Consider the following 25,631-nt stretch of genomic DNA (forward strand, 5'->3'; position numbering starts at 1 on the left):
CCTTCTGAAGATTTCTTACATATTGTGCCCATTCCTTTATAAAATTAATTTCCTTTTCCATGTAAACATTCAAAGTAGACCCTGGAAGTTCAGGCACATCAACTATATAAAATTTATTTTTTATTGCAGGTTTTAAAAACTCAAATATTATTTAAAAATGCAATTAGAAGAATGCATACTGCTCTCTACCCTGCCCTAAATCTGGGGGTTTTAAAGTGACAGAAAGAAAAGAGTTTGGCTTCATTGCCATGATGGGATGAGTGCCCTTGAAAGAGGAGGAGACACCACACTCTGTCATGTGACAATAGAGCAACAAGGGAGCCATCTGCAAGCCAGAAATAGGTTTTTACCAAGAACCCGCTATGCTGATGCCTGATCTCAGACTTCTAGCCTCTGGAACTGTGAGGATAAATGCTTGCTGTTTAAGTCATCCAGTATTTTGTTATTATATCTTTCTTTCTTTCAAGATTTTATTTATTTGAGAGAGAGAGAGAGAGAGCACGAGTGGGGGGGGCGTGGAGGGGCAGAGGGAGAGAAGCAGGCTCCCCACCGAGCTGGGAGCCCCATGAGGGGCTCACTCCCAGGACCCCAAGATCATGACCTGAGCCGAAGTCATATGCCTAACTGACTGAGCCACCCAGGCGCCCTGTAGTTGTGTCTCTTTCAAGAAACACAGACAATAACTCCAATTCAACACAGCAGACTGATCATACGTTGAAGTCTCCTCCTTCTGCACCAAATCTATACAAATAACCCAAAACAGAGGAAGATAAATACAGGCCCACTCTTAAAAAGCAATTAAGAACTTGAAAGAGATCAAAATCTAAGAGAACCCCTTGAACAAGAGAAAACAGAATTCAGAGCCCAAAAGACATTCAACAGACTATTCCTACAAACAGTCGATGCAGCATAAATTATGCTCATCATCGATAATGCAGGAAACGGGAAGATACTTGGGGCAAGTTACAGGATGACTAGATAAAGCAGCAGCAATTAGTGTCTAAGCAGTGAACGACCAATTTGGGACCTTAGATCAAAGAGGCAAGTATCTCCCCCTTGTGGCTGCCATAAAGACAGGCTAACTGGGTTGTTACATAGCAAGAAATGAACAGGTACCTGATGTGAGAAGAAGCAATTTAAAAGGCCATAATAGAGGGCTACTTTCTTTCTTCCTCAGTTTGTGAAGGTTTCTCAAACCCATTCAAAACTAAAAAGTTAATTTTAAGAGTGTCATACTATAGTTATTCTATATAAAGGTTTTCTCTCATGTACAATTTATCAAAAGCAATTTCAGTTTTTTTTTGAGATTATTATGAGGTTTTTATTTTTATTTTTTAAAGATTTATTTATTTATTTGAGAGAGAGAGCGAGAGAGAGTGAGAGCATGAGTGGGGAGAGGGGCAGAGGGAGAGGGAGAGAGAATCCCAAGCAAATACCCTGCTGAGCACAAAGCCTGACGCAGGACTCGATCTCACGACGCTGAGATCATGACCCAAACCAAAACCAAGAGTCAGACCTTAACTGACTGAGCCACCCAGGCACCCCATCATTCAATAATTATTTATTGAATATGAACTCCAGTACATATCGAGCACAATGTTAAACCCCAGTTAAATAGCAAATGAGTAAGGCAGACATAGTCCCTGACTTGCTGGGTCTTATCTTTATAATGCAGTAGATTTCTAATTGTAAAATAATGAACGCCTCTCCTTTTATTTACATGCTATTTTATAACTTTGTAAAGTTTGCATTTCTATTTGAAGAGGCTCTATGCATTCTTCTTCTTCTTCTTTTGGCTTTATCTAACATATTATTTTAAAATTTGAATGTAAGGTTTTGTTTTGCTTCGATATAGTATCTTCTGTTTTCTGCTGCATTATAGGAAAGATATTGAGTAAAACACAGGCATTCACACATTGGTGTGTTTGTGGTGTGTATTGTGTGTTTGTGTATATCTTCTATTTAAATTCTTTAGGCTTTAATATTTTCTTGGGATTTTTAGATAATCATACAATAAGTTAAACATTTTTTCTCCCATTTTCCAATTGTTATAACTTATTAAGTACTTCACAGCTTATGGAATCAGCCAGAATTTTTAGAAAAATATTAAACTTAAAATAACTTAGCAATAAAATCATCTGAGCTTACAGGCCAGTTATTTGTCCATTTAGGTGTTTAATTCTTTCTGAACCCTTTTGATTGATTTATCTGTTCCAGATATTCATCCATTCAATTTATCTAAATATTTTATTATGAGCTTTATATTTACTTATAGTTTATAAAATTTCTTTTTTATTATAAATTCTTTCTCATTTCTGATATTACTTGATTTCTCTCTTTTGCTTAGAAAAATTGTTAATCTATTTTAAAGTTCTCAGCAACATTTGGTAGTTCTGGATATTGTTCTGAATATGCCAGAAATATGTTCTGGATAACATGAAGTGCAAAGGAATTCCTTGGAAAAATATGGAGTAGCTCAAATGAAAAGTTAGACAAGACTTCCAGAAGGACATGGATCAGGGCCGTAGTGTGGATAACAGAAATCGAAGGGCATTTCGAATTTCAGGTTCCTTCCCTGACCGTGGATGAGCTCCAACTTTTTTTCATCCTGTGTTACTCAATATTCAAATTATTGAAAAAGAGAGTCTTATCAGTATCGTTTTATATTAATTATTATTGCTCTATAACAAATGACCTCCAAACTTAGTGGCTTAAAACCAATGTTTAGGCGTGCCTGGGTGGTTCAGTAGGTTAAGCGTCTGCCTTTGTTTTCTTTTCTTTTTTTTTTTAAAGATTTATTTATTTATTTGACAGAGACAGACACAGCGAGAGAGGGAACACAAACAGGGGGAGTGGGAGAGGGAGAAGCAGGCTTCCCGCAGAGCGGGGAGCCCTATGCGGGGCTCGATCCCAGGACCCTGGGATCATGACCTGAGCCAAAGGCAGACGCTTAACCAACTGAGCCACCCAGGTCCCCCAAGTGTCTGCCTTTGGCTCAGGTCATGATTCTAGGGTCCTGGGATTGAGCCTCACATCTGGCTCCCTGCTGGGTGAGGAGGCTGCTTCTCCCCCCACCCCCTCCTCTGTGCTCTCACTATCTTTCTCAAATAAATAAAATCTTTTTTTTAAAGATTTTATTTATTTATTTGACAGAGACAGACACAACGAGAGAGGGAACACAAGCAGGGGGAGTGGGAGAGGGAGAAGCAGGCCTCCTGCTGAGCAGGGAGCCCGATGCGGGGCTCGATCCCAGGATATTGGGATCATGACCTGAGCCGAAGGCAGACGCTTAATGACTGAGCCACCCAGGCGCCCCTCAAATAAATAAAATCTTAAAAACCAAACCAAACCAATGTTTATTATCTCACAGTTTCTATGGGTCAGAAAACTGGGTTGCAGTCAAGATGTTGCCTGTTGCAGTCAAGATGTTGCCTGTGTCTGCAGTCTCCTGCAGGCCAAGCTGGGCTGGATGATCTGCCTCCAAGCTCGCCCACATGGCTTGGTGTTTGGTTTTGCCAATTTTAAATACAGTTTTATTTAAGACACTGCATTTTCCACTTATGATACAGTACATGTAAGTTGCAATATTTCCTTTCCCTGTGTACATATTCCATATTCAAGTATCAAGAATGCCCAATTATTTACTATAGCACCTCAACTTTGAAATTACCATGGCATTTGCTACACATATGGGTCCTTCAATATTTTGTGTGGAACAGTGGTAAACCTATGCTTAGGTTGGCTGAATCAATCTCTCCCATGAAAGGCCCAAGGGAGATACCATCATTTGGAGGAGCTCCACCACCAGGGAAGCCCCAGACATTCCTCCTGATATGCCTCCTGCACTCTGGGATAGGTTGGTAGTGATAGGGTTGCAGTCTTTCTGTTGATGTTCATATTCTTTCTCCTCTGCAGTCTGATTTTTATCAAGCCATTTGATGATTTGATTACTCTTGTCAAGAATTTTTGGTTTGTCCTCAAAGTAGATCTTGCCTTGAAGTTTTTCATCTTTAATAGCTGCTTGAATGTTGAATGCACAGGATGCAAGCCAGTTCTTGGAAGGCAGAGACAATGGGAATGTCGCTGTCATCAATATCAAAAGTGACTTCCATTTGAGGAACCCTACAGGGTTGCAGGAGGTGTTGTCTGTGTGTTCAAACTCGCCAAACAGGTTATTGTCCTTGGTCCTGGCACACTCACTTCCATAAACCTGAGTAAACACACCAGGCTGGTTGTCAGCATAGGTAGTGAAGGTCTGGGTCCGCTTGGTTGGAAAGGTGGTATTGAGTTTGATGAGGATAGCCATGACTGCCAGTGGTTATAATGCCAAGGGGAAGAGTGACATCCATGCACAGCAAATATTGAAAATTTTTAGATTTGTCTCCATGGAGGATGGTTGCCTGGACCTCCCAGTTCCACAAATGGGTGTCTTCATGATATGACCACTGACTTCCCCTAGATCTAGTGTTGCAAGAAGAGTGAGCATAAAGTCACAGCACATTTTATGACCTGGTACCCCAATCGACACTATCACTTTTGCTCTATTCTAGAAACTGAAAATGAGTCTCTAGGTGCAATCCACACTCAAAGAGAGAAGATTTAGGCTTGACTTCTTGAAAGGAAAATCAGTAGAGAACTTATTTTAAGCCATCAGAAACAGATCAGAAGTACTGGGTAGCTGGTTAGAAAATGGTATGGCAATTTGGTAAATAAGTGGCAACAACATTTTGTGGAATGAGAGAAAACACAAACTAAAATGTTGTCACCAAGAAAGGGAAGAGAAGCTTTTGGATGGCAAAATGCACCATGCCCACTTTTCAAAGACAAAACCCTTCCTTATTTTGATATCTTGAGACATGCTTTTAACTTTATTATTTTCTCTCACCTTTGTGGTTTCCTTTTATATTCTCTTCTCTAAACTGTTAAATTTAATAAATATTTCACTTAATTTGTATGATAAACATGGTTAGATTGTAACATTGCCTGCAAGAATAGCACGGGTCTTATCTCAGTTATTATTATCCTTTAAACATAATATACTTAAAATGCAATAACCTTAAGCATATAACTCAGTGAATTGTTGCATATGTACACTTCCTAACATATCACTTAGACTGGGATAAGGAAGATTTTTGGCTGCCTCTTCCCTATTTCCAGTCTGTATACCCCTCCCCCACTGAAGTTTCTGACATTGGCAAGCATATATTAATTTTACAATATCTTGAACTTCACATAAATGAAGCATCTTTTATATTGTTTATTTCTAGCATTTGCATTCTTACAATTTTCTAGAAAGAAATAATAGATTGCTTCTTTCGTTTTCAAGGTTTGGGGGGCAGGATGCTCAAGCTTGTTTTTAATATTTTTTTATTACCTTTTTAGTTGAAGAATGTGATTTTTAAATATAATGATACAGGGGCATCTGGGTGGCTCAGTCATCTAAGCATCTGCCTTTGACTCAGGTCATGATCTCAGAGTCCTGGGATGGAGCCCCACGTCGGGCTCCCTGCTTAGCGTGGAGTCTATTCTTCCTGTCCCTCTCTTTCTGCCCCTTCCCTCTGCTCGTGCTCTCTCTTTCAAATAAATAAATAAAATCTTTAAAAAAATAAATATAATGATACAATATTAAAACTCTTGAAATATATTGTACATCTTCAGAGAAAGGATATTCTAACCTTCGTTTTATCCTCAAAGTCGTATCTTTATTAGCTTTGCTGAATTAAAGGCAGTGCATCACATTTCTTATAATGAGCTAATATCTCTAGCACGTGTCCATTTTTACAAATAAGTGTATACCATTCAGCATCATTGATCCATCAGAAAGCAAACAATCATTTCCTAGGATAACATTCAATTTAAGTAAGAATGTGATTTCAATTTTAGCTTTATATAGTTCTAATGAACTTTTACTTCTTAGCCATATTAATTTTCAATGAATTTTTGTTACAATCCTAACAGATTTGCTGTATGGTAGCTATTCTTTCCATACTTTACTCAATCATAGACATTGCCCTAAAAGTTTTTATCATTCCTTCAATCCAATTCTCTAGTTCACTGTACATTCCTTATATCTCTATTAAAATTTGAAAATGCAATTTGATAGACTAAATCTTAGGCTTTTAAAATTATATCTGGCTTAATTTCTGTTTTGATATTTATTATAATTTCTAAACATTTGTATGGGCATTATGTTGTCTAAATTTAAAGTAAAACTGAGATGTGTGTCACCATCTGACTTATTCAGGATTTATTCTCATTCTAATTCCCAGTTGGGACACTCTAATTGGTCTAGAAAATTATTCTCAAAAATAGCAAGGCATAATTTTGGAAAACTATGAGGCGGAAATAGGGTTCATTTCTCTTCCATTGTTTCCTCCACCCTAATGAGCACAAAAATAATATTAAGTTCAAACAATATTCTACTACGCTTCTCTGAACTAGAGATGTGTATTATTGAAAGTAATACTTCATTGTACAATAATTGAAACTTCCACTAGATACATGAAAAATAATATAAAGTTCAAACAATATTCTATTACGCTTCTCTGAACTAGAGATGTGTAATATTGAAAGTAATACTTCATTGTACAGTAATTGAAACTTCCACTAGATACGTCTTGTGCACCATTGTAGTCTGGGCCCTGACTTTTGCTCTGGCTGCTACTGGAGCATCTAACTCATGGCAGGCTTCACCCAGAATCTGGGCAACACCCCATTTGTCCAAAGCCCTCCTGTATCTCTTGCTTCCTTCTCTAGGGTTTTGTTGATGCTGTCACTTTTTTTTTTTAAAGATTTATTTACTTATTTGAGACAGAGACAGCAGGGGGAGGGGCAGAAGGAGAGGGAGAGAGAGTCTTAAGCAGATTCTGTGCTCAGAGCAGAGCCTGAAGCAGGGCTCCAATGCACAACCCAGAGATCACAACCCCAGCCCAAACGAGAGTCTGATACTTAACCAACTGCACCACCCTGGTGCTCCTGACGGTGTCACTCTTAAAAGGGTGACCTGGAACTTTGGAGGGTCACTCTTTAAAAAAGTAGAGTTATCCCTGACCAATGGGGGACAGAAACGGTGGATAAATGCTTTTATTCCTTTCTCCAAAAAGACCACTCTGAGACACATTTAATTAAGTTTCTTTACATCTGGCCTTGAGCACAAGTCACCTATAACATTGGCCAACTTAATAAAATTTCCTTGTACTGTTTTTTTTTTTTTTTCCCTCTTTCCTTTTTCCCTTTTCTGGGTCTCAACCTTGGATTAGTTAAAAACAAAACAATAATAAAAACCAAATGACCGACACATGAGCCTTTGTATGAGGTTTTTTCTTGGAGGCAGGAAGGGAAGACGACTAAAATAGAGTAAATGTGCACATTTCAGTCCTCTCCTCCTCTCCCGCTGTTTCCAGCCCTCCATGCACTTTTATCTGGCCTGGGTCAACTGGCTCTTCGCTTGCTGAGCTAGGGAGGCATTTTCTCTGGGACACGACAGACTGTCAGCTACACCTCCCAGATCTTTGATCCTTCCCCTTTGCTCATGCACAATCCAGAGAGAATGGTAATGACAGGCTGTACTATGTTCTGTGTCTCAAAACAGAACTAGCAGCAGGCAATTTGCTCAAGAAATCAGAGTGCTTGGAGTACCCAACTTGTCATTTGCATCTAGATCTTCTCCAGAAAAGTGGGGATATCAGTGGTGTCTGGTCCCTCTCTTGTTCACTCCGTGTTTGCATTTGATCTGAGTGTAGGCTATAATCCGTATTCCATGCCAGAAAATGCACAACCACTTTTGCCTTTTTGCTTTCTCATCCCTTCTTTGCAAACCACTAAATATTTCATTTTGGGGAAACCTAGAATATAAGTTTAAAAAGATTTGTTTCCTATGCATTTCTATTTACCACATCTGTGGTATTTTAAAAAATATTATATATTTCTCTTAAAATATTTTGTTTCAAGCTTACAAAGTAATAGAACTCATTTTTTGACTTCAGCTCAGATGCCTCTGCTTGATGCTGACCTTTTCTTGATTGTATCCATGAAGCACCTCTAACTTTTCACCTATGGAAAGATTCCCTTTGTTATTTTATTTTTTATTATTTTTTAAGATTTTATTTATTTATTTGTCAGAGAGAGGGAGCACAAGCAGGGTGAGAGGGAGGCAGAGGGAAAAGCAGACTCCCCGCTGAGCAAGGAGCCTGATGCATGACTCGATCCCAGAGCCCTGGGATGATGACATGCACCGAAGGCAGATGCTTAACTGACTGAGCCACCCAGGCATCCCCCCTTTGTTATTTTAAATGCCAGTTCAATAACATCATAGCCTTCAATTTCCAATCTATGCTTTCCTTCCTAAGAACACAGGCATGCCCATTATACAGACTGGCATAATTGAATACACTAAAAAAAATGGAGCCTCAGTAAGTGCTTGAAACGCTATCTTTATGCATATTATTTCCCTAACTTCATAGAAAATAGAACAGAAGTCCATATATACTTGAAGTCTCTAAATAGCTGATGTAAATATGCACTCTATGTATATTCTATGTGTGCATAGGTTCATCCTGAGGCCTTTAGAATTTACATTGACTTTGATTTGGGTTTTTCACTGTCTTATCTAGAAAGATCCAATAAGTTGGATAAGAGACAAGTCTCTATGTACTTTTTAAAAAAATATTTTATTTATTTGAGAGAGAGAGAGCATGAGCAAGAGGGGGGGGAGAGGCAGAGGGAGAAGCAGATTCCCTGCTGAACAGGAAGTCCCACACTAGGCTCCATCCCAGGACCCTGAGTTCATGACCCGAGCTGAAGGCAGATGTTTAACCAACTGAGCCACCCAGAGACTCCTCTACTTTATGTACTTTTGAAAGCTAAGTTGTCTACAGTTCCTGTTTTGTTTATCATTAGAGGTATTTTAAAAAGTCCTCAAATCTTGGCTTGAAGAGAACAAGGAAATATAAAATGGATCAAATGCTTTCAAAAGAATGAATAGAATCCAAAGTTAAGAATTTGATTTTATGTATTTTTACTGTAGATGTATTTATTGGCCCTCTTACTGAGGCTTACAGATTATATATTCATGACATAATTAAAATTATCCTTAAACTTCTGTCAAATAAGGTCTTTATGAATAATTTGAATCTTTAATTAAAACCCAGCTGTAGCATTTAGTGATAAGATCATTTGGATCTGTTTATAAATTGTGTATCAAAGGTACATGTATTTTTTTTGTATAATGAATTTAGCAAATATTGGGGGAAAGTAAATTTCCATAATCCTGACTTCTAACACCATATATTAGTTTTGCTTGTTTTTGAATATTTTATAAATGTAATCATGCATTTTTCTTTATGTTTAGATTTTTTCATACACTATTATGTTTGTGAATTATTGAGGCATAATACTGTGGTTCATTTGTTCTAATTGGTATATAGTATTCTATTGTATGAGTAAAAATTTATTTGTCCACTTTACTGTAAATTGACTTTTAGGTTGTTTTTCATACTGAGTTAATATAAATAATATTGCTATGAACATTATTGTATATGTGTTTTGGTTTGTTCCCACTAAATAAAAGTATATATTAATGTTAATATTTTTTAGGTGAATATGAAAGAATGGAATTTATAGATAATAGAGAATGCAAATATTCAGGACTAGTAAATAATGATAAGCAATCTTTAAAAGTATTTTTACCGATTTACACTATCAGGAAATTAGTTTTCAGGTGCTCCTCGTTCTTATTAATTTGGTATTTTCTGCCTTTACCATTTTAGCCATTCTGTTATATGCATGACTTTAATTTGCCTTTCTCTAATGATTAATGAATTTGAGTGAATTTTATGTGTATTGGCTTTTGGGTATCCTCATCTGTAAAATGCCATTTGAGTTTTTTTGTCTATTTTTTTATGGGTTGGAATTTTGTCTTGTTGATTTACAGATTTTTCTATAATTTTATGAGTCCTTTGCCAAATATGTATAGCAAATATCTTCCTTAAGGATAGTAGTTGATTTTTCTTTTTCTCAGCTCTCTTCAGCTTTATCCCTTTTGAAGAAATCTTTGCTTATGAGGTCTTAAGGGTATTCTCTTATGTTTTCCTCTAAAGCTTTATTATTTCACTTAAACATTAGATCTACAAGACAGCTTGAACTGATTTTTCTGTTTTGTGTAATAGAGATTTGGTTTGGTCTTTTCTATGTAGATATTTAATTAACCTAACACCACTTATTAAAAAGACATTCCCTTCCCAATAGCACTTCAAAGTAACCTATGTTACAAATCAAATGACCTTCTATGTATGAGTCTGCTTCTGCACTTTTGTTCTGTTTTATTAGTCTTCTTGTTGTATTCTAATTGTCTTGCTAACCATACAATTTTCACTGTATTATTAGCTAATATCTCAAACATACAATCCATTCACAATGCAATTTATTTATTTTTCACAATAATAAATAGAATTTTCTATTTCAGAATGCTCAATTTAAATTTTTTATAACTTCTCATATTCAATTAGGTCTTCAAAGTTTTTGCCTCATAACGTAGTTGATGAAGACTCTATTCTTAGAGTAGACATGACAACTAAACAATTTTCTTCTGAGTCTCTGGTTTTTAATTATCTTCAAAATACGTTTGTCTTGGTGAATTTTTTAGAACACTTGATTTTTCACTTAGTTAAAATTACATAATAGAACTCCAGATATGCTTAATTAGAAATGTTATATTAATTTCAATACGCTGAAAAGGAAATGATTCCACTACCAACCTCCCAGCATTAAGAAACTTAAACTTTTATCTCAAGATAACTCCTGATACAGCATTTAACACAAGAGCCAAATGAAACTGCTGGCTTCAATAAGACCATAAAATACAAATGTGAATTTTAATTTTCTCTTGTTTTGGTTTCTTTTTTTAAGATGAAAAGTAAATAGAACTTCTACTTCCAGTCACAAAGAAGTAGCAGTGACTAGATTTTTCTTTTTGCCCCAAACAACCATAAAACTAGATAAAATATATGAAAACAATTTTCGGGAATGCCTGGATGGCTCAGTTGGTTAAGCATCCAGCATTTGATTTCGGCTCAGGTCATGATCTCTGGGTCATGGGATCAAGTCTGGTGTCAGGATCCACACTGCGTTTGGGGCCTGCTTAAGATTCTCTCTTTTCCTTTCTTCCCCTCCTTATCCCTACTTGTGCACGTTCTCTCTCTTTAAAATAAATAAATAAGAGAAAAAAAGAAGAAAGAAAATAATTTTCAGACATTAGACACAAAGAAGCACAAGACAATGATTCCTGAGAGAAGGGAATCTATAAGACGAACCCCACAACTGCCCCTGGCGGAAGGTCTGGGGGAAGCATGGATGGCTGAACCCAAAGCAGAGCCTACTGTGGAACCCATAAATAATTCAGCAGACAATGAAGGAAACTGAGGTTGGGGAGGGAGGATAGGCAGTTGTTAATACTTTTTATTCTTTTCTTTGTATTTAAATATAGTTGAAACCTGTTCTTTAGTGCCAAGTCCTTAACCCATTAATAATTCCCTGTTGAAAATTTCCTTATTGCACAATCCTGCCTTCACTTTTGTTGAATGGCTCCCTTCCCATTTTGTTGTCTGCTTTTAACATTTTTGTGAAAGTTTCTGTAAAGAAAAATCTAGAAAAGTCTTTCAAAACTTTCATAAAATCTGTTATTTAGACCAAAGTCTGTCTTCACATAGTTATTAGAGTGCCTATTTGCTGTTTGATTGATTCTGCATGCAAACTGTTAATGTGATGATCTAAGTATAAAGAATCAAAGTGAATCATAATGTAATTTTATTTCATGTTCACAGGAAATGACAATCTTTTATGGGATTGTATACTTTATACATTCCCTTTCCATTATCATCAAGAATAAGCAATTAGTAATTGAGAGAAATTGATTTGAAAAATGAATTGATCCAAAACAGTAGAAGAATCTGGATTTCCTCCTTCATAGTTTTATTAAAATGGAAATTTGCAGCATAATTCTACTTTCTGTTATTTCATCAATTGATTCAAAATTTAATATTCATTTACATTCATTTACATTTTACAAAATTTAATATTCATTTACATTACTTTAATAAAATATAGATTATGTTAAGAATAAATTAGTAGCAGTGTCATAGGAATGAGGTTCAAGATGGTGGCATTGGAAGATCCTAAATTCACCTCTTCCCATGAACACAACAAATTTACAACTACATATAGAATAATTTTCTCTGTTAAAAGACCTGAAAACCAGATAAACAGAGCCTCCACAACAAAGGATAAAAGGGCAGTATCAAAATGGGTAGGAGAGGCAGAGACATAATCTTGCAAAATAAAACAAATACCACCCCAGGCATAGCAATTCACAATCAGGAGAGATCTCAAAAATATAGAACTTTTCCTTGAGATGCAGGAGTCTTTGCTCTACATCAGGCACCGCAACCCCTAGATCCTACATAGGAGAGATGAGCCCCCAAAACGCTTGGCTTTGAAAACCATGGAGGTTATGTCCAGTAAAACCATGGAACTGTAGGGAATGGAGAACCTGCTCTTTTTAAAATTTTATTTTATTTTTCATTTTTTAGTTGGGGGGAGAGAGAGAAAGAGAGAAAGAGGAGGGGCAGAGGAAGAGAGAGAGAATCTTAAGGAGGCTCCATGCCCAGCACAGAGTCCAACATGGGGCTCTATCTCATAACCCTAAGATCATGAACTGAGCCAAAATCAAGAGTCAGATGCTTAACTGACTGAGCCACACAGGCACCTCAGAGAACCTGTTCTTAAAGGGCTTGCACAAAGATTCACTTGCCCTAGCACCTAGTGCCAAAACACCATTTTGAAAAGTGCCTAGACCATATGTGAAAGAGATCCACTTAATAGTTTTAAAGGATCTTCTAGAGAGGCAGAAATTTGTTGTGATGCTCTCCAGGGACAGAGACAGTGGTAGGAGCCATTTTTGCTATCTCATTCTAATGTGCTCATGTTGGTGCTGGCAGGTGCCATTTTGGAACTCTTAACTTGTGAGTGCCAGAAGGCATACCCCACTGAAGGCTCTTCCCACCTCTGAGCCACAGCCACGCATCAGCCAGGCTAGGCAAGAGCCCTGCCCTCCTGTGTGCTGCCATCATGCACCACAGCAGACCCAGGTGAGAGCCTATCCTGAACCCACACTGCAGCTACAGTCTCATCAAAGAAGACAGGCATGTGCAGATCACAAAGGGAACACTGTTGAGTGTCTAAGATATAGCACTGAGAGCCCCATGAGACATGTCCTACACAGGGTACTCCTTTAAGACTGGTAGAGGTAGCTGATTTGCCTAATACATAGAAATCAACACAGAGAGACAGGCAAAATGAGGAGACAGAGCAATATATTCCAAATGAAAGAATAAAACAGAACCTCAGATAAAGACCTTAATAAGACAGAGATGAGCAATCTACCTGATAAGGAGTTCAAGGTAATTGTTATCAAGATGCTCACTGAAGTTTGGAGAACTGCGAACTTCAATAGATAGAAAATATAAGAAAGTACCAAACAGAAGTTACAGACTTCAAGAATACAATAACTGAACTAGAAGGTACACTAATGGGGCTCAACAGCAAACTGGATGAAGCAGAAGAAAGGATCAGTGAGTTGGAAAACAAAACAATGAAACTCACCCAGACAAAACAGCAAAAAGAAAAAAATAATTTTAAAAAGTGAAGATATCTTAAGGGACCTTTGGAACAACATCAACAGAGAACATTCACATTATAGGGATAACAGAAGAAGATTAAAGGGCCAGGAAACATAATTGAAAAAAAAATGGCAGAAAATTTTTCTGATCTGGGGAGGAAACAGATCCAGGAAGCCCATAGAGTTCCAAGATGAACTACAGAGATCCGTACCAATATACATTATAATTAAAATGGTAAAAGTCAAAGATAGAGAATCTTAAAAGCAGTAAGAGAAAAAATAATTTGTTACATATAAGGGAAACCTCATGAGGCTCTCAGCAGAATTTTCACAGAAACTTTGCAGGCCAGAAGAGAGTGGCCCTGAAAACTATGACACTGATGAAACATTTTTAAGAATACACAAACAGGGCGCCTGGGTGGCTCAGTTGGTTAAGTGACTGCCTTCGGCTCAGGTCATGATCCTGGAGTCCCTGGATCGAGTCCCGCATCGGGCTCCCCGCTCAGCAGGGAGTCTGCTTCTCCCTCTGACCCTCTTCCTTCTCGTGCTTTCTATCTCTCATTCTCTCTCTCAAATAAATAAATAAAATCTTTAAAAAAAAAAAAAAAAAAAAAAAAAAAAAAAGAATACACAAACAAACTGAAAGATATTCCATGCTTACGGATTGGAAAATTTAATATTGTTAAAATGTCCATACTACCCATCAACAGGTTTGATGCAATACCTACACAAATCCCAATGGCATTTTCCACAGAACTAGAACAAACAATTCTAAAGTTGGTATGGAATCAGATAAGATCCCAAATAGCCAAAGCAATCCTGAGAAAGAACAAAGGTGGAGATCTCACACTCCTTGATTTCAAACTATACTACACTATTGTAATAATACCACTATGGCATTGGCATAAAAACACACACAGAGATCAACTGAACGGAACTGAGAGCCCAATAATAAATCCACACATATGTGGGCAACTAATTTATAACAAAGGAACCAAGAACATATAATGTAGAAAGGACAGGCTCTTCAATAAATGGTGCTGGGAAAACTGGACAGCCACATGTAAAAGAATAAAACTAGACAATCTTACACCATATATAAAAATTAACTCAAAATGAATTAAAGACTTATATGTAAGACCTAAAATCTAATATTCCTACAAGAAAACAAGGGGATAAGCAACCTGATTTCAGTTTTAGTGTTGTGTTTGTGAATCTGGTTCTAAAGTCAAGGAAAACAAAATTAAAAAATAAATAAATGTGACTATATCAGACTTACACTAAAAAGCTTCTGCACAGTGAAGGAAACCATTAACAAGATGAAAAGGCAACCTACTGAATGGGAGAACATATTTGCAAATCATATATTGGGTAAGGGGTTAATATCCAAAATATATAAAGAACTCATGCAACTCAACAATAAAGAAAGCAAACAACCAGTTTAAAAAATGGGCAGCGAATTTTAAAATACATTTTTCCAAAGAAGACATACTGATAGCCAACAGACAAATGAAAATATGTTTAACAGCACTATTATGGAAATGCAAACCAAAAGCACAATGAGATACCACGTTACACCTGTTAGAATGGCTACTATGAAAGGGCAAGTAATAACACATGTTGGAAAGGATGAAGAAGAAAAGGAACATTCATGTACTGCTGGTGGAAAGGTGAATTGGTGTAACCATTATGGAAAACTGTATTAAAAAATTAAAAATAGATCTACCATATGATCTAGTGATTCCACTTGTGGATATTTATTCAAAGAATACAAGAACACTAATCTGAAAATATATATGCACCCCTATGTTCATTGCAGCATTATTTACAACAGCTAAGAAATTGAAACAACCTTAGTGTCCAAGTGTCCATCAATGGATGAATGAAGACGAGGTATATTTATATATACAATGGCATACTACTCAGCCATAAAGAAGAATGAAATCTTACCACTTGTGACAACATGGATAGATCTTGAGGGTAGTATGCTAAGTGAAATAAGTCAGATGAAGAAGACAAATACCATATGATTTCACTCGTATATGGAATCTAAAGAACAAACAAAGCAATATAAAAGCAAACTCATAGATACATAAAACGAATTTATATTTACAACAAGGAAGGGAATTTAGGGGTGGGCATAATGGTCAAGAGGGTCAACTGTATGGTGTTGGATGGTGACTAGACTTCTTTGGTACCACTCTGTAGCATATACAGATGTTGATTTATAATGTACACCTGAAACTTATATAATGTCATATACTAATTTTACTTTAATAATAATAATAAAAGAATGAATAAACCTAAGCAAATGGATATATTTTTTCACACTCAATGATGCCAGTTAATTGGTCCATGTTTTCTTTCTACAGAATGCTGACCTCCAACTGACATTACATCAAAATGAAGAAATATTTTAGATTATATGAATGAATAAGAAAATGAAAAATAAGTGTTATTGAATTCAACAGGAGATATGGCAGCACTTGAAATAAATAAATAAATAAATAAATGACAACAACTAATTATCTTAGTAATTCTGAATGAAAACTTTGGCCTCAGTGGCCCTTCACAGTAGGAAGAAAGCCCAGGTCTCTCCCAGTATATGGTAGTCCATGTTATGGCACATGCCAGCCTATGAAATGGGCATATAGACTTGAACAAAGGAGCAAGTCTGAGTTTCCCAATCACTAGATTTGTCATTATGGTACATTTCAGTAAGTAGAGTAGAATCATAATTTTTTCACCTCACTGAAAGGCGTTTTCTGCTGAGCACCATGCAACTGTATCTAAAAGAGATGATGATACTCATGGGCTGAATCTCCCTAAGTTTTGGCAAATGGTTCTCCTAATGGATGGTCATGGACTGGGAGCAGGAAATAAGATTATTTTTAGAATTAATACTGATTAAATTTCAGAGTTATGAGTAGGCAACAAATCTGGACCTCTTACCTCCTTCCTGCTAAAATTTTTATCATTATTGAAGCAAAAAAATTGCTCTCATCTCTTCTCTGGGAAGTTTACTGATGAAGCAAATTTTATAAATCCAAAATGTTCACTGGATATATTTGCTAGGACAAGAGTTAAGAAAAGGAAAACACAAAGTGAAATTTTTCTCATTATCCTGAATCCTTTTATAATAACAATGATATATGTATATTTAAAACTGTTCACATCCAGTGTAGTATTTTGAAGTGACCTAATGGGGAAAAAAAAAAAAAACTATTGTACAGTCTACTTCTAAACTCTTGATGATGATAATTTTAAACTCTGAACAAAATATGGGGCGCCTGGGTGGCTCAGTCAGTTGAGCGTCTGCCTTCAGTTCAGGTCATGATCTCAGGGTCCTGGGATCGGGTCCTGCATTGGGCTACCTGTCCAGTGAAGAGCCTCCTTCTTCCCCCCTTCTCCCATCACCCACTTGTGTGCTCACTCTCTCTCTTTCTCTATCTCAAATAAATAAATAAAATCTTAAATAAGAATATGAAAAAACAGACACTATCTCTATAAGCATCAGTTTCCTCATCTTTAAAACAGAGGTGTTAAACAATATCATCACAGGGTTTTAGGAGGAGGTTCTTTAGAACCTTGCCTTTAGAGAGCTTACAGCATGTAGTTCCTGGATTTGGTAAGTCTTTTCAAATGTCTGCTGTTAGGGAAAAGAAAAAGAAAAAGATCAGAAGACAAAGCGAGCATTAATAAACTCATATACATTCCTATCACATGGAAAAGTCTCTAGACTGGGGAGCAAGTTTTCTAGAACTCTCTCCTTGGAAGTGTGACAAGGACTTTGGGAAACAAGATTTCATCAGAGCGAATCTTCCTGGATCCTACAGTCACCCCCTGAGGTCCTAGATTTACTTCATAAAGAACCCCATAGATAACAGCATGGTTTGGGGAACACTGGTGACTCCAGAACCTACTTCCAAATCATTAACTTCCAAATTGCTGTGAGGATTTTAGTGAAGCTTCCTTCCTATCGCATCCTTCATCAGAATGCAATGAAAGATTAAAGCTCTCTTCCTGTATGTTAGGCCAGAGGCTGGCAAAGTCACAGAGAAATGCATTTGAGCAATTAAATTCAAGTCTCAGATGGTCTGAAACTCTACCCTTTCCTAGGTCATGGCGGTTGTCCTAGACCCCCATTTTTATATATCCTTTGAGGGGCATTTAAAAATGCTGGCCAGACCAGAGAACAAGCCTTCTTTCCCTGGTGTATGTAGAAGTAAATGAGTCTAAGGAGTAACCCAAACTGCCCCAGAAAAAAATGTATTACTACTCTGTGAGGTCAGAGGAGCACAGAAAGAGGAGGAATAATGGGAACCAGCTTACAAGAAGAATTTTGTTACACTGCCCCTGAGGACCCAGATGTGTGACCACACTGTTTTGGTAAGGTGGCAGGGAACAGAACAACTTGGGCGGATGAGTTGCAGAGAGAGAATGAGTCAAAGACCTGGGCCTCTGGCAAGGAGAGAAAGTGCTCTCAAAGAGATGCACACAGACAGAGGGGTAGAAGTGAGCTTAGAGGTGAAGCCGGCGGAGTCTCAAACTTTAGAACTGTTTCAGGAGAAGGGATTAAGAACAAAAGCACTTGGGATCATAGCAGACAAGAAGCCCATCTCTAAAACGGAATTTCTACAAGTGAAAGTTAAGCTGGGTCATGGAATCCTCTATTTACTGAGGACAGCAGCTTCAGTGTTGCTGGATCTCCTAAGCAGGGATATTTACTGGTGTGACTATCAGCACCTCATGAGAGGGCAGGCATCCTGACACAGCTTAGAAAAATCCAGATGTATATGTTTGGAGAAACCTCACCACTTTAGGAATGAACACTGAGTCTTAGGAAAAGAGAGTACAAAGGATTTTTAAAAAGCAAGAAATATTAAAAATGGTAAAAAAAATAAAGTTACAAAATTGCTAAGGATGGCCCCTATAATAGTTATACTTAATAGTGAAGAATCAAAATTAAAACATAAAGAAAGAAAAGAGAAAAAGGGTCTACTGACCATAAGCACAAAGAAGAAGAGGTGGCACTATTCTCCCATCTGGAATAGGGCAGGAAACTCTTATCATCTAAGTATTTTTTTTTTCCTGTTGGCCCAAATGAGAAAGATGGTAAGTGCAATGCTAATGGTTCATCTTGGACATGAATTGGCTGTGCTCTCAGCTAGTTTGTGGCTTCTATTACAGTCAAAGTCAGCAGAGTAGGATTGAGTTCTATCCAAAGAGAATGCATGCAGTAAGCTAAGAACTGCATCCTACCCCAAAATGGGACCACTCCATGTTATGTACATCTACCACAAGGATGTTACATAAGATAGCAAGGTCTAAAATCTCACTGGTTTACCTGGTTTAGCTTCCTGACTGATTAAACCTAGTCCAAAGTTATCTTTAACTTATTAATCTAAGACCTAGCATTCTAAATCAAGCATACTTAATAAATGAGCCTAATCATATTCACTAAGATTCTCATTTTACCTTTCTTAAAGAATAGGGAATTGATAATATTCTTCAAGAAATTCAAAGAGCCTATTCTGGGAATGAGCTAAAAGAAATGTATCTGAGAGTTCACAACAGAATATAAAACAGCATTCCCTCCAAAGCAGGACCTGTGGAATCCTACTCTTAAAAATTCAAATTTTAACATATACTAATCAATTTATGTCCTGCTATATTTTGCTTAAAATGTTAAAAAAATTATTTTTTCTAACGTGCATACCACATTTGTTACAATAAAAAAACTAAAGTGAATGTCGATGGTTCAGTGGTTGGCATCTTCCTAAAGAAAAACCAAAGTAAACCAGTGGTTTTATTTGGTTGAGTAGAAGCTGGAGAAAGTAAATGACCAAATAATAAAAGTAAACAGCAAAAACTTATCAAAAAGTCAGAATGTTGTAACAAAAATAGAAACCTTGGCATATGTATTTAGTTAACACATACTTATTGTACGACTAATATAACTCAAATTTTGTTGGGCCCTGCCCAAAAAGTAACATTTTGGGGTTAAAATGCATATTAGGGAAAATATATGAACATTAGCAAAAAAAAAGAAAATTAAAATCTAGCAGTAAGAGTCCTTTAGCACAGGGGTACAGAGTTTGTCACTAGAACATTTAATAGGGACACTGAGCTCAGACTGCTTTGTGGAGAAAAGAGTACTAATTAATAAGCAGAATTAAATAAAAGGACATTACAGAATAAAAAACTTTTTTCTGTGTGTAGGGAAAGACAAAAACAAAATAAGATGGCAATAGAAAATTTAAAAAATGTTTAAGAAAAGGCAAATAATTGAATACGAGATGAGAACAGGAGAAAAATATATACAAATATTTTTTAATGATTTTGCATTGAGGAAGAAAAAAACTAATTCTGATACCATGATACTGTATTAGACATCAAAGAATGGGGAGGAAGCACATAGACCTTAGGGCCCAGTGGCTTCGGTTCATGTCTTAACTCATAAGAGGGACAGGAGAAGTAGTGTTCCAGGACTTCAGCACTTCAGTTGCCTTATGTGAAAATGAAGAATAATAGTCCCAGAATTCTGGGCATCTCCAAGGGTGAGCATAGAGCTGTCCAAGGCCACTTCCCACTCATGTTCAAACTTTTTAAATTATAAACTGTTCATTATCATATTTCTGTATCTTTTGTACCATTTATAAAACAGAAAAATCCAAGAACAACCAAAATACTAAGTATTTGCATCATGCCATGAAATGAATATTGCTTCAAAGGACCACTTCTATTTCCAAACATTCCAACCCAACCCAAACTTGTCTGTAATCCTGTAAAACTTGACAACTTTTTAACATGATTTCATCACCAAAATTTGAACTTTGGAAGTGATATCAATAGATTGACTAACAATTATTTAATTATTAACTATATAGAGTTGTTACTCTATCCAACCAGCTTTCAACAGACGAACATTTTGTGGAGGTTTTAATTCAATCTTTCATTATATTTGATCATTAATATCATTATTATCAATTCAATTTAGTAGTACCAATTATACCAATATTATGATAAAAGTTGCCTTATGAGTTAGAAGATTATTAGAAAATTGGTTTTAAATATAATAGCCTTTGCTCAGCCTTTCCAGCAAAAGCAGCCCTTGCCCTCATGAGAAATGTCATTGCTTAGGGTACAAATCAAAAGTGAAATTTCAGCTAATTTTGGATTCTAAATCTCTCATGGGAATATTATCTCATGCCATCAGGTTGTACTGATAACGGTTCTCAATGGGCCTTATCTTTAAGTAGTGCCCATTTTTCCTCACTGGTAAAATTCTTATCAATTTCCAATTCCAAATAACTGAAGAATTGAGTACATATGAATTTTGTTTATGAGTGGAACTTGGTAGTTTGAGAGCACCCATGCAAATTACACTGTCCAACTATGAATTTTTATAGGCTAGAAGGACCATAAGTCTCTCATAAAATCATTCCTTGTGCTTCTGCTGCCATGATCCCAGGCCATTACCCTTAGGCAGATGAAGCAACATTAGAATTATTCCAAGTGTTTATTCACAAGGTGCTGTCAGGGTCATTGACACATAACATACAGATGACTCCAGATTAAATGCTTCTTAGATCAGCTGAGGCCCATGCTAGATCTTTAGCTCGAAACAAATGAAGTGATTTCTGTAAGCAGTTACCTAGACCCTTAAGGGCATCAGTAAATAAAGCTAAGAGATAACATCTTTTTTTTTAAATACAACTTTGGCTTTTATTCTCATTGTTTAATCACAAAAATAATATTAATATATTGTTTCTAATATTATATATGTTTCGTTACTGATTCTATCAACTGTTTACAAGACTAATAAGAGATAACATAATTTTCTTGTTCTCAGCCTCTCACAAGGCACTAAGTTAACATAGGCTCCTCTTTTTTGTTTTGTTTTGTTTTGTTTTGTTTTAAGAGAGAGAGGGAGAGAGTGTGGGGCAGATGGAGAGGGAGAGAGAGAATCTTAAGCAGGCTCCCCCTCCAGCGTGGAGCCCCAATGCGGGGCTCAGTCTCACAATCCAGAGATCGTGACCTGAGTCGAAATCAAGAGACAGATGTTTAATGGACTGAGCCACCCAGTCACCCCTAGGCTTTTCCTTTTCTGAATGATCATTTACTGGTTTCTTTTCCAATATCAGTCATTTCCCCTTCTTTCCATTTATCATTATTTTCACCCGGAGCCTCTGGGGAATGCCATCAGATCCCATCAAAGGATGACCCACAGAGCTGGTGGCAATGTGACTCTGGCTAACCCAGCTCAAGTACAAATTTATCAGACTACTTCATCTCTTGACTAGGAGAGGGGCAGGAACCATTGATCCTAGCTTAACCAGGTGAGGGAAACACACAACCTAACCCATCACCCCCTTAAGAATTGGGATAGTAAAATTTTGAGGAAGTGCCAAGAGTAATATTTAGCAACCAATCCTTCGTCTGGAACCCATAAACACAATGCAGATCTTAGTACTCTAGGATCAGGGAGATAGAAAAATAAAATAAAATAAAAGTAGGAAAGAAGCTTATGTAAGTTCCTGTGCCATCTGCTATCCCTTCTACCTTATCCTCCCCACAATATTTCAACTCCAATATTCTAATAATCCAATCCAATATTTCAACAATCCAATAATGATCCGTCTTTATTTCCAGGCATATGGAGTTCTAACACACATTCATCCAACTGTACAAGCCATTTCTTCAGTCTTTCCTTGTTGGGGTTACTGTAGAGGAAGAAATCATCTGTAATACCTGGCTTGCTAAAATGTAACATGGAGGCTGCTGAGGGCAGGGAAGGTTTGGAGAAGGCCGTGAGCTTTGGAATGCCGAGAACTGCGTGACCACTCTGCCCTAGGAATGCCGTGGGGAGTTGCCTTCCTGAAGCTTTCTTAGCCCAAACAGCGGCCCCGGGATCTAAAAGATGTCTGCATTGTCCCCTAGGCTATGTTTAGCAGAACGTGTAGAACATGCAGATTAGCATATCATATCTTTCCCGAAAATAGATCCTCCCAGTTCCAGTAAGACCACTTGTCACACTTCAAGTGCTTAAGAAACAGAGTGAAAAAGATTCATGATTTGTGATTACCCTGAAGGACCAATAAAAGCTGGAGCAAAGAAGAGCAAAGGGTCTGTGTTTCTGAGTGTTGACTCCCTTGCCTTCTCCTCTCTTTCACAGCAAAGTCTGGAGTCATCTTTCATCCATTGGTACAGGGATTGCTGGCCATTACCGGCATTTCCTTACCCTGATGTTTTTGTAAGTAGGTGCTTTAACTACTTCTTTATGGATGGAGAGATATATGATAAGCCCATTGTATATGATGCTCCTTGGACCATTGTAATATTGCACCTAAGGTAAAGTTGTTTCTACCATCAGATAATATATAAGCAGAGGATCGAAACTGAACATTTTCTGTGATAATTCTTTTCCTTTAAGATTTTATTTATTTATTTTAGAGAGACCATGCAGAGGGAGGAGCAGAGGGAGAGGGACAAGCAGACTCCATGCAGAGCCTGATTCAGGGCTTGAACCCATGACCCTGAGATCATGACCTGAGCTGAAATCAAGAGTCAGACGCTTAACCGACTGAGCCATCTAGGCGCCCTTCTGTGATAATTCTTTTAGAAAGTTAGAACTTAATTACCAGGTATGCAAACCCAAAATAAGAATGAGAATTGGTTCCAGTCAAGACCCACTGATACAGACACCAAGCTAGAGGCAACAGTAAATGCATTGCACCTGCTAGCTATGGTCCACTTCCAGTTAGGCCCCACTAAGTAGGTAGATCTCTTTAGTTGCTTTTAGTTTATGATGGTCTTGTTGACAAGCAGAAATGCTATTAGTCACTTTTCAAATTTCTGAGGATGACAGTAGGCTGCATCTTTATTGTGCCTTTTTTTAAATTTTGCATTACTTGTATCCTTCCACAACCACTCATCTTGTGCAGCAAAAGATCAAAGACAACACAAGAAAAAAATTATAAAAAATTATGATTAGGGCAAGATGGCAGAGGAGTAGGAGACCTGGATTTCGTCTGGTCTCAGGAATTCAGCTGGATAGGGATCAAACCATTCTGAACACCTACGAACTCAACAGGAAATTGAAGAAAAGAATAGCAACAACTCTCTGAACAGAAAAGCGACCACTTACTGGAAGGTAGGACGTGCGGAGAAGTGAACCTGAGGCGATATTCGGGAGGATAGACGACGGGGGAGGGGGCCTCCATCGGCCGCTTCTGGCAAGTGATAGAGCCCCGGAGCACAAAATCAGAACTTTTAGAAGTCAGCTCCGCTGAGGACATTGCTCCAGTGGCTAAGCGGGGGGTGGAACCCTTGCTGGACAGTGTGCTCTCAGGACCCTCGGGGTCACAGAAAGACCGGGGGTGCCTGAGTGTGGCAGAGCTCCAGGTATCGGAGCGGAGAAGCTGGCTGCAGAGAGGGAGCCGAGGTGTGGGCTCTCAGCTCGGGGTTGCCATAAACCGTGATCAGTGCCACAGTCGGGCCACTGCTCCTCCAGCAGGGACCCCAAAAGCGGCAGATCTGGGGAGACTCCCCTTCCTCCCCCGGAGCGGTGTGGGAGCGCACCGCAGGGATCTGATGGGTTTGGAGACTCCACACCAAGTCAGTGCCAGAGATAGAAACGTTCGGTCACAGGCTGGGAAAGCACAGAGTGTGGCCGGAGACCAGGGAGACAGGAGTGATTGACTGCTTTTCTCTGGGGCCGCACTGAGAGGCGGGGCCCAGAGTTCTCATCTCCTCTGGGTGGAGATTGGGAGGCCGCCATTTTCACTCTTGTCCTCCAAGCTGTACCGAAAGCCTACAGGGAACAAAAGCTCCTGAGAGCAAACCCGAGCAGATTACTTAGCCCGACTGGGCAAGGGCGGGGCAATTCCGCCTCCAGCAAAGACATTTGGGAACCACGGCAACAGGCCCCTCCCCTAGAAGATCAACAAGAACAACCAGCCAAGACCAAGTTTACCGATCAATGAGAACGGCAGAACTCCAGCGCTAGGGCGATACTGCACATAGAATTGATGGCTTTTTTACCATGATTCTTTAGTCTTTCAAAGTTAATTTTTTTAACTTTTTTTTGAAATTTTCTTTTTCCCTTTTCCAATCAACATTTTATCAATCCCTTTTAAAAAAAAAAACATTTTTATTTTTCATTTTTAGAGTCATAGTCTATCCCTTCATAATAGTTACCTTTATTTTTGGCATATATATATAAGTTATTCTCTCTTTAAAATTTTGAGATACAGTTTCTTCTAACAGATCAAAACATACCTTAAATTTCTAGTGTATGGCTTTGTTCTAGTCTCCTGCCTGATCACATTCTCTCCCCCTTTTTTTTTTTCTTCGTTCCTTCTTTTTTTAATCCTCTTCTTCTTTTTTTCAAACTTCATATCTAATCAATTCCTTTTACAAAATTTTTTATAATTTTCATCTATACAGTCATATTCCATCCCTTCATCATATCAACCCTTATTTTGTACATATATAAGTCTTTCATTCTTTAAAATTTTGGGAGGCACTTTCTTCTAACAGACCAAAATACACCCAAAATGTAGTGTGTGGCACTGATCTATGCACTAGCCTGATCATATGTGATCATATTCTGTTTATTTGTTTTGTTCTGTTTTTGTTTGTTTTTATCTTTTTCTTTTTCTTTTCCTTTCTTTTTCCCTGGTTTCAGGTCTTTTCTGATTTGTTTAGAGTATATTTTCTGCGGACATTTTACCCTGTTAGCATTTTGTTCTCTCATTCGTCTATTCTCCTCTGGGCAAAATGACAAGATGGAAAAAATCACCTTAACAAAAAGAACAAGAGGTACTACCATCTGCCAGGGACCTACTCAATACAGACATTAGTAAAATGTTGGACCTAGAGTTCAGAATCATGATTTTAAAGATACTAGCTGGGCTTGAAAAAAGCATGGAAGTTATTAGAGAAACGCTTTCTG

General features: G+C 37.6%; 1 pseudogene; it reads right to left on the bottom strand.

Annotated features, from left to right (window-relative positions):
- Positions 1-3,698: 3,698 nt before the first annotated feature.
- Positions 3,699-25,631, bottom strand: part of LOC113925383 — a 43,604-nt pseudogene continuing 21,671 nt past the window's right edge.

Source organism: Zalophus californianus, chromosome 2 (assembly GCF_009762305.2).
Source record: "Zalophus californianus isolate mZalCal1 chromosome 2, mZalCal1.pri.v2, whole genome shotgun sequence".
NCBI lineage: Eukaryota > Metazoa > Chordata > Mammalia > Carnivora > Otariidae > Zalophus > Zalophus californianus.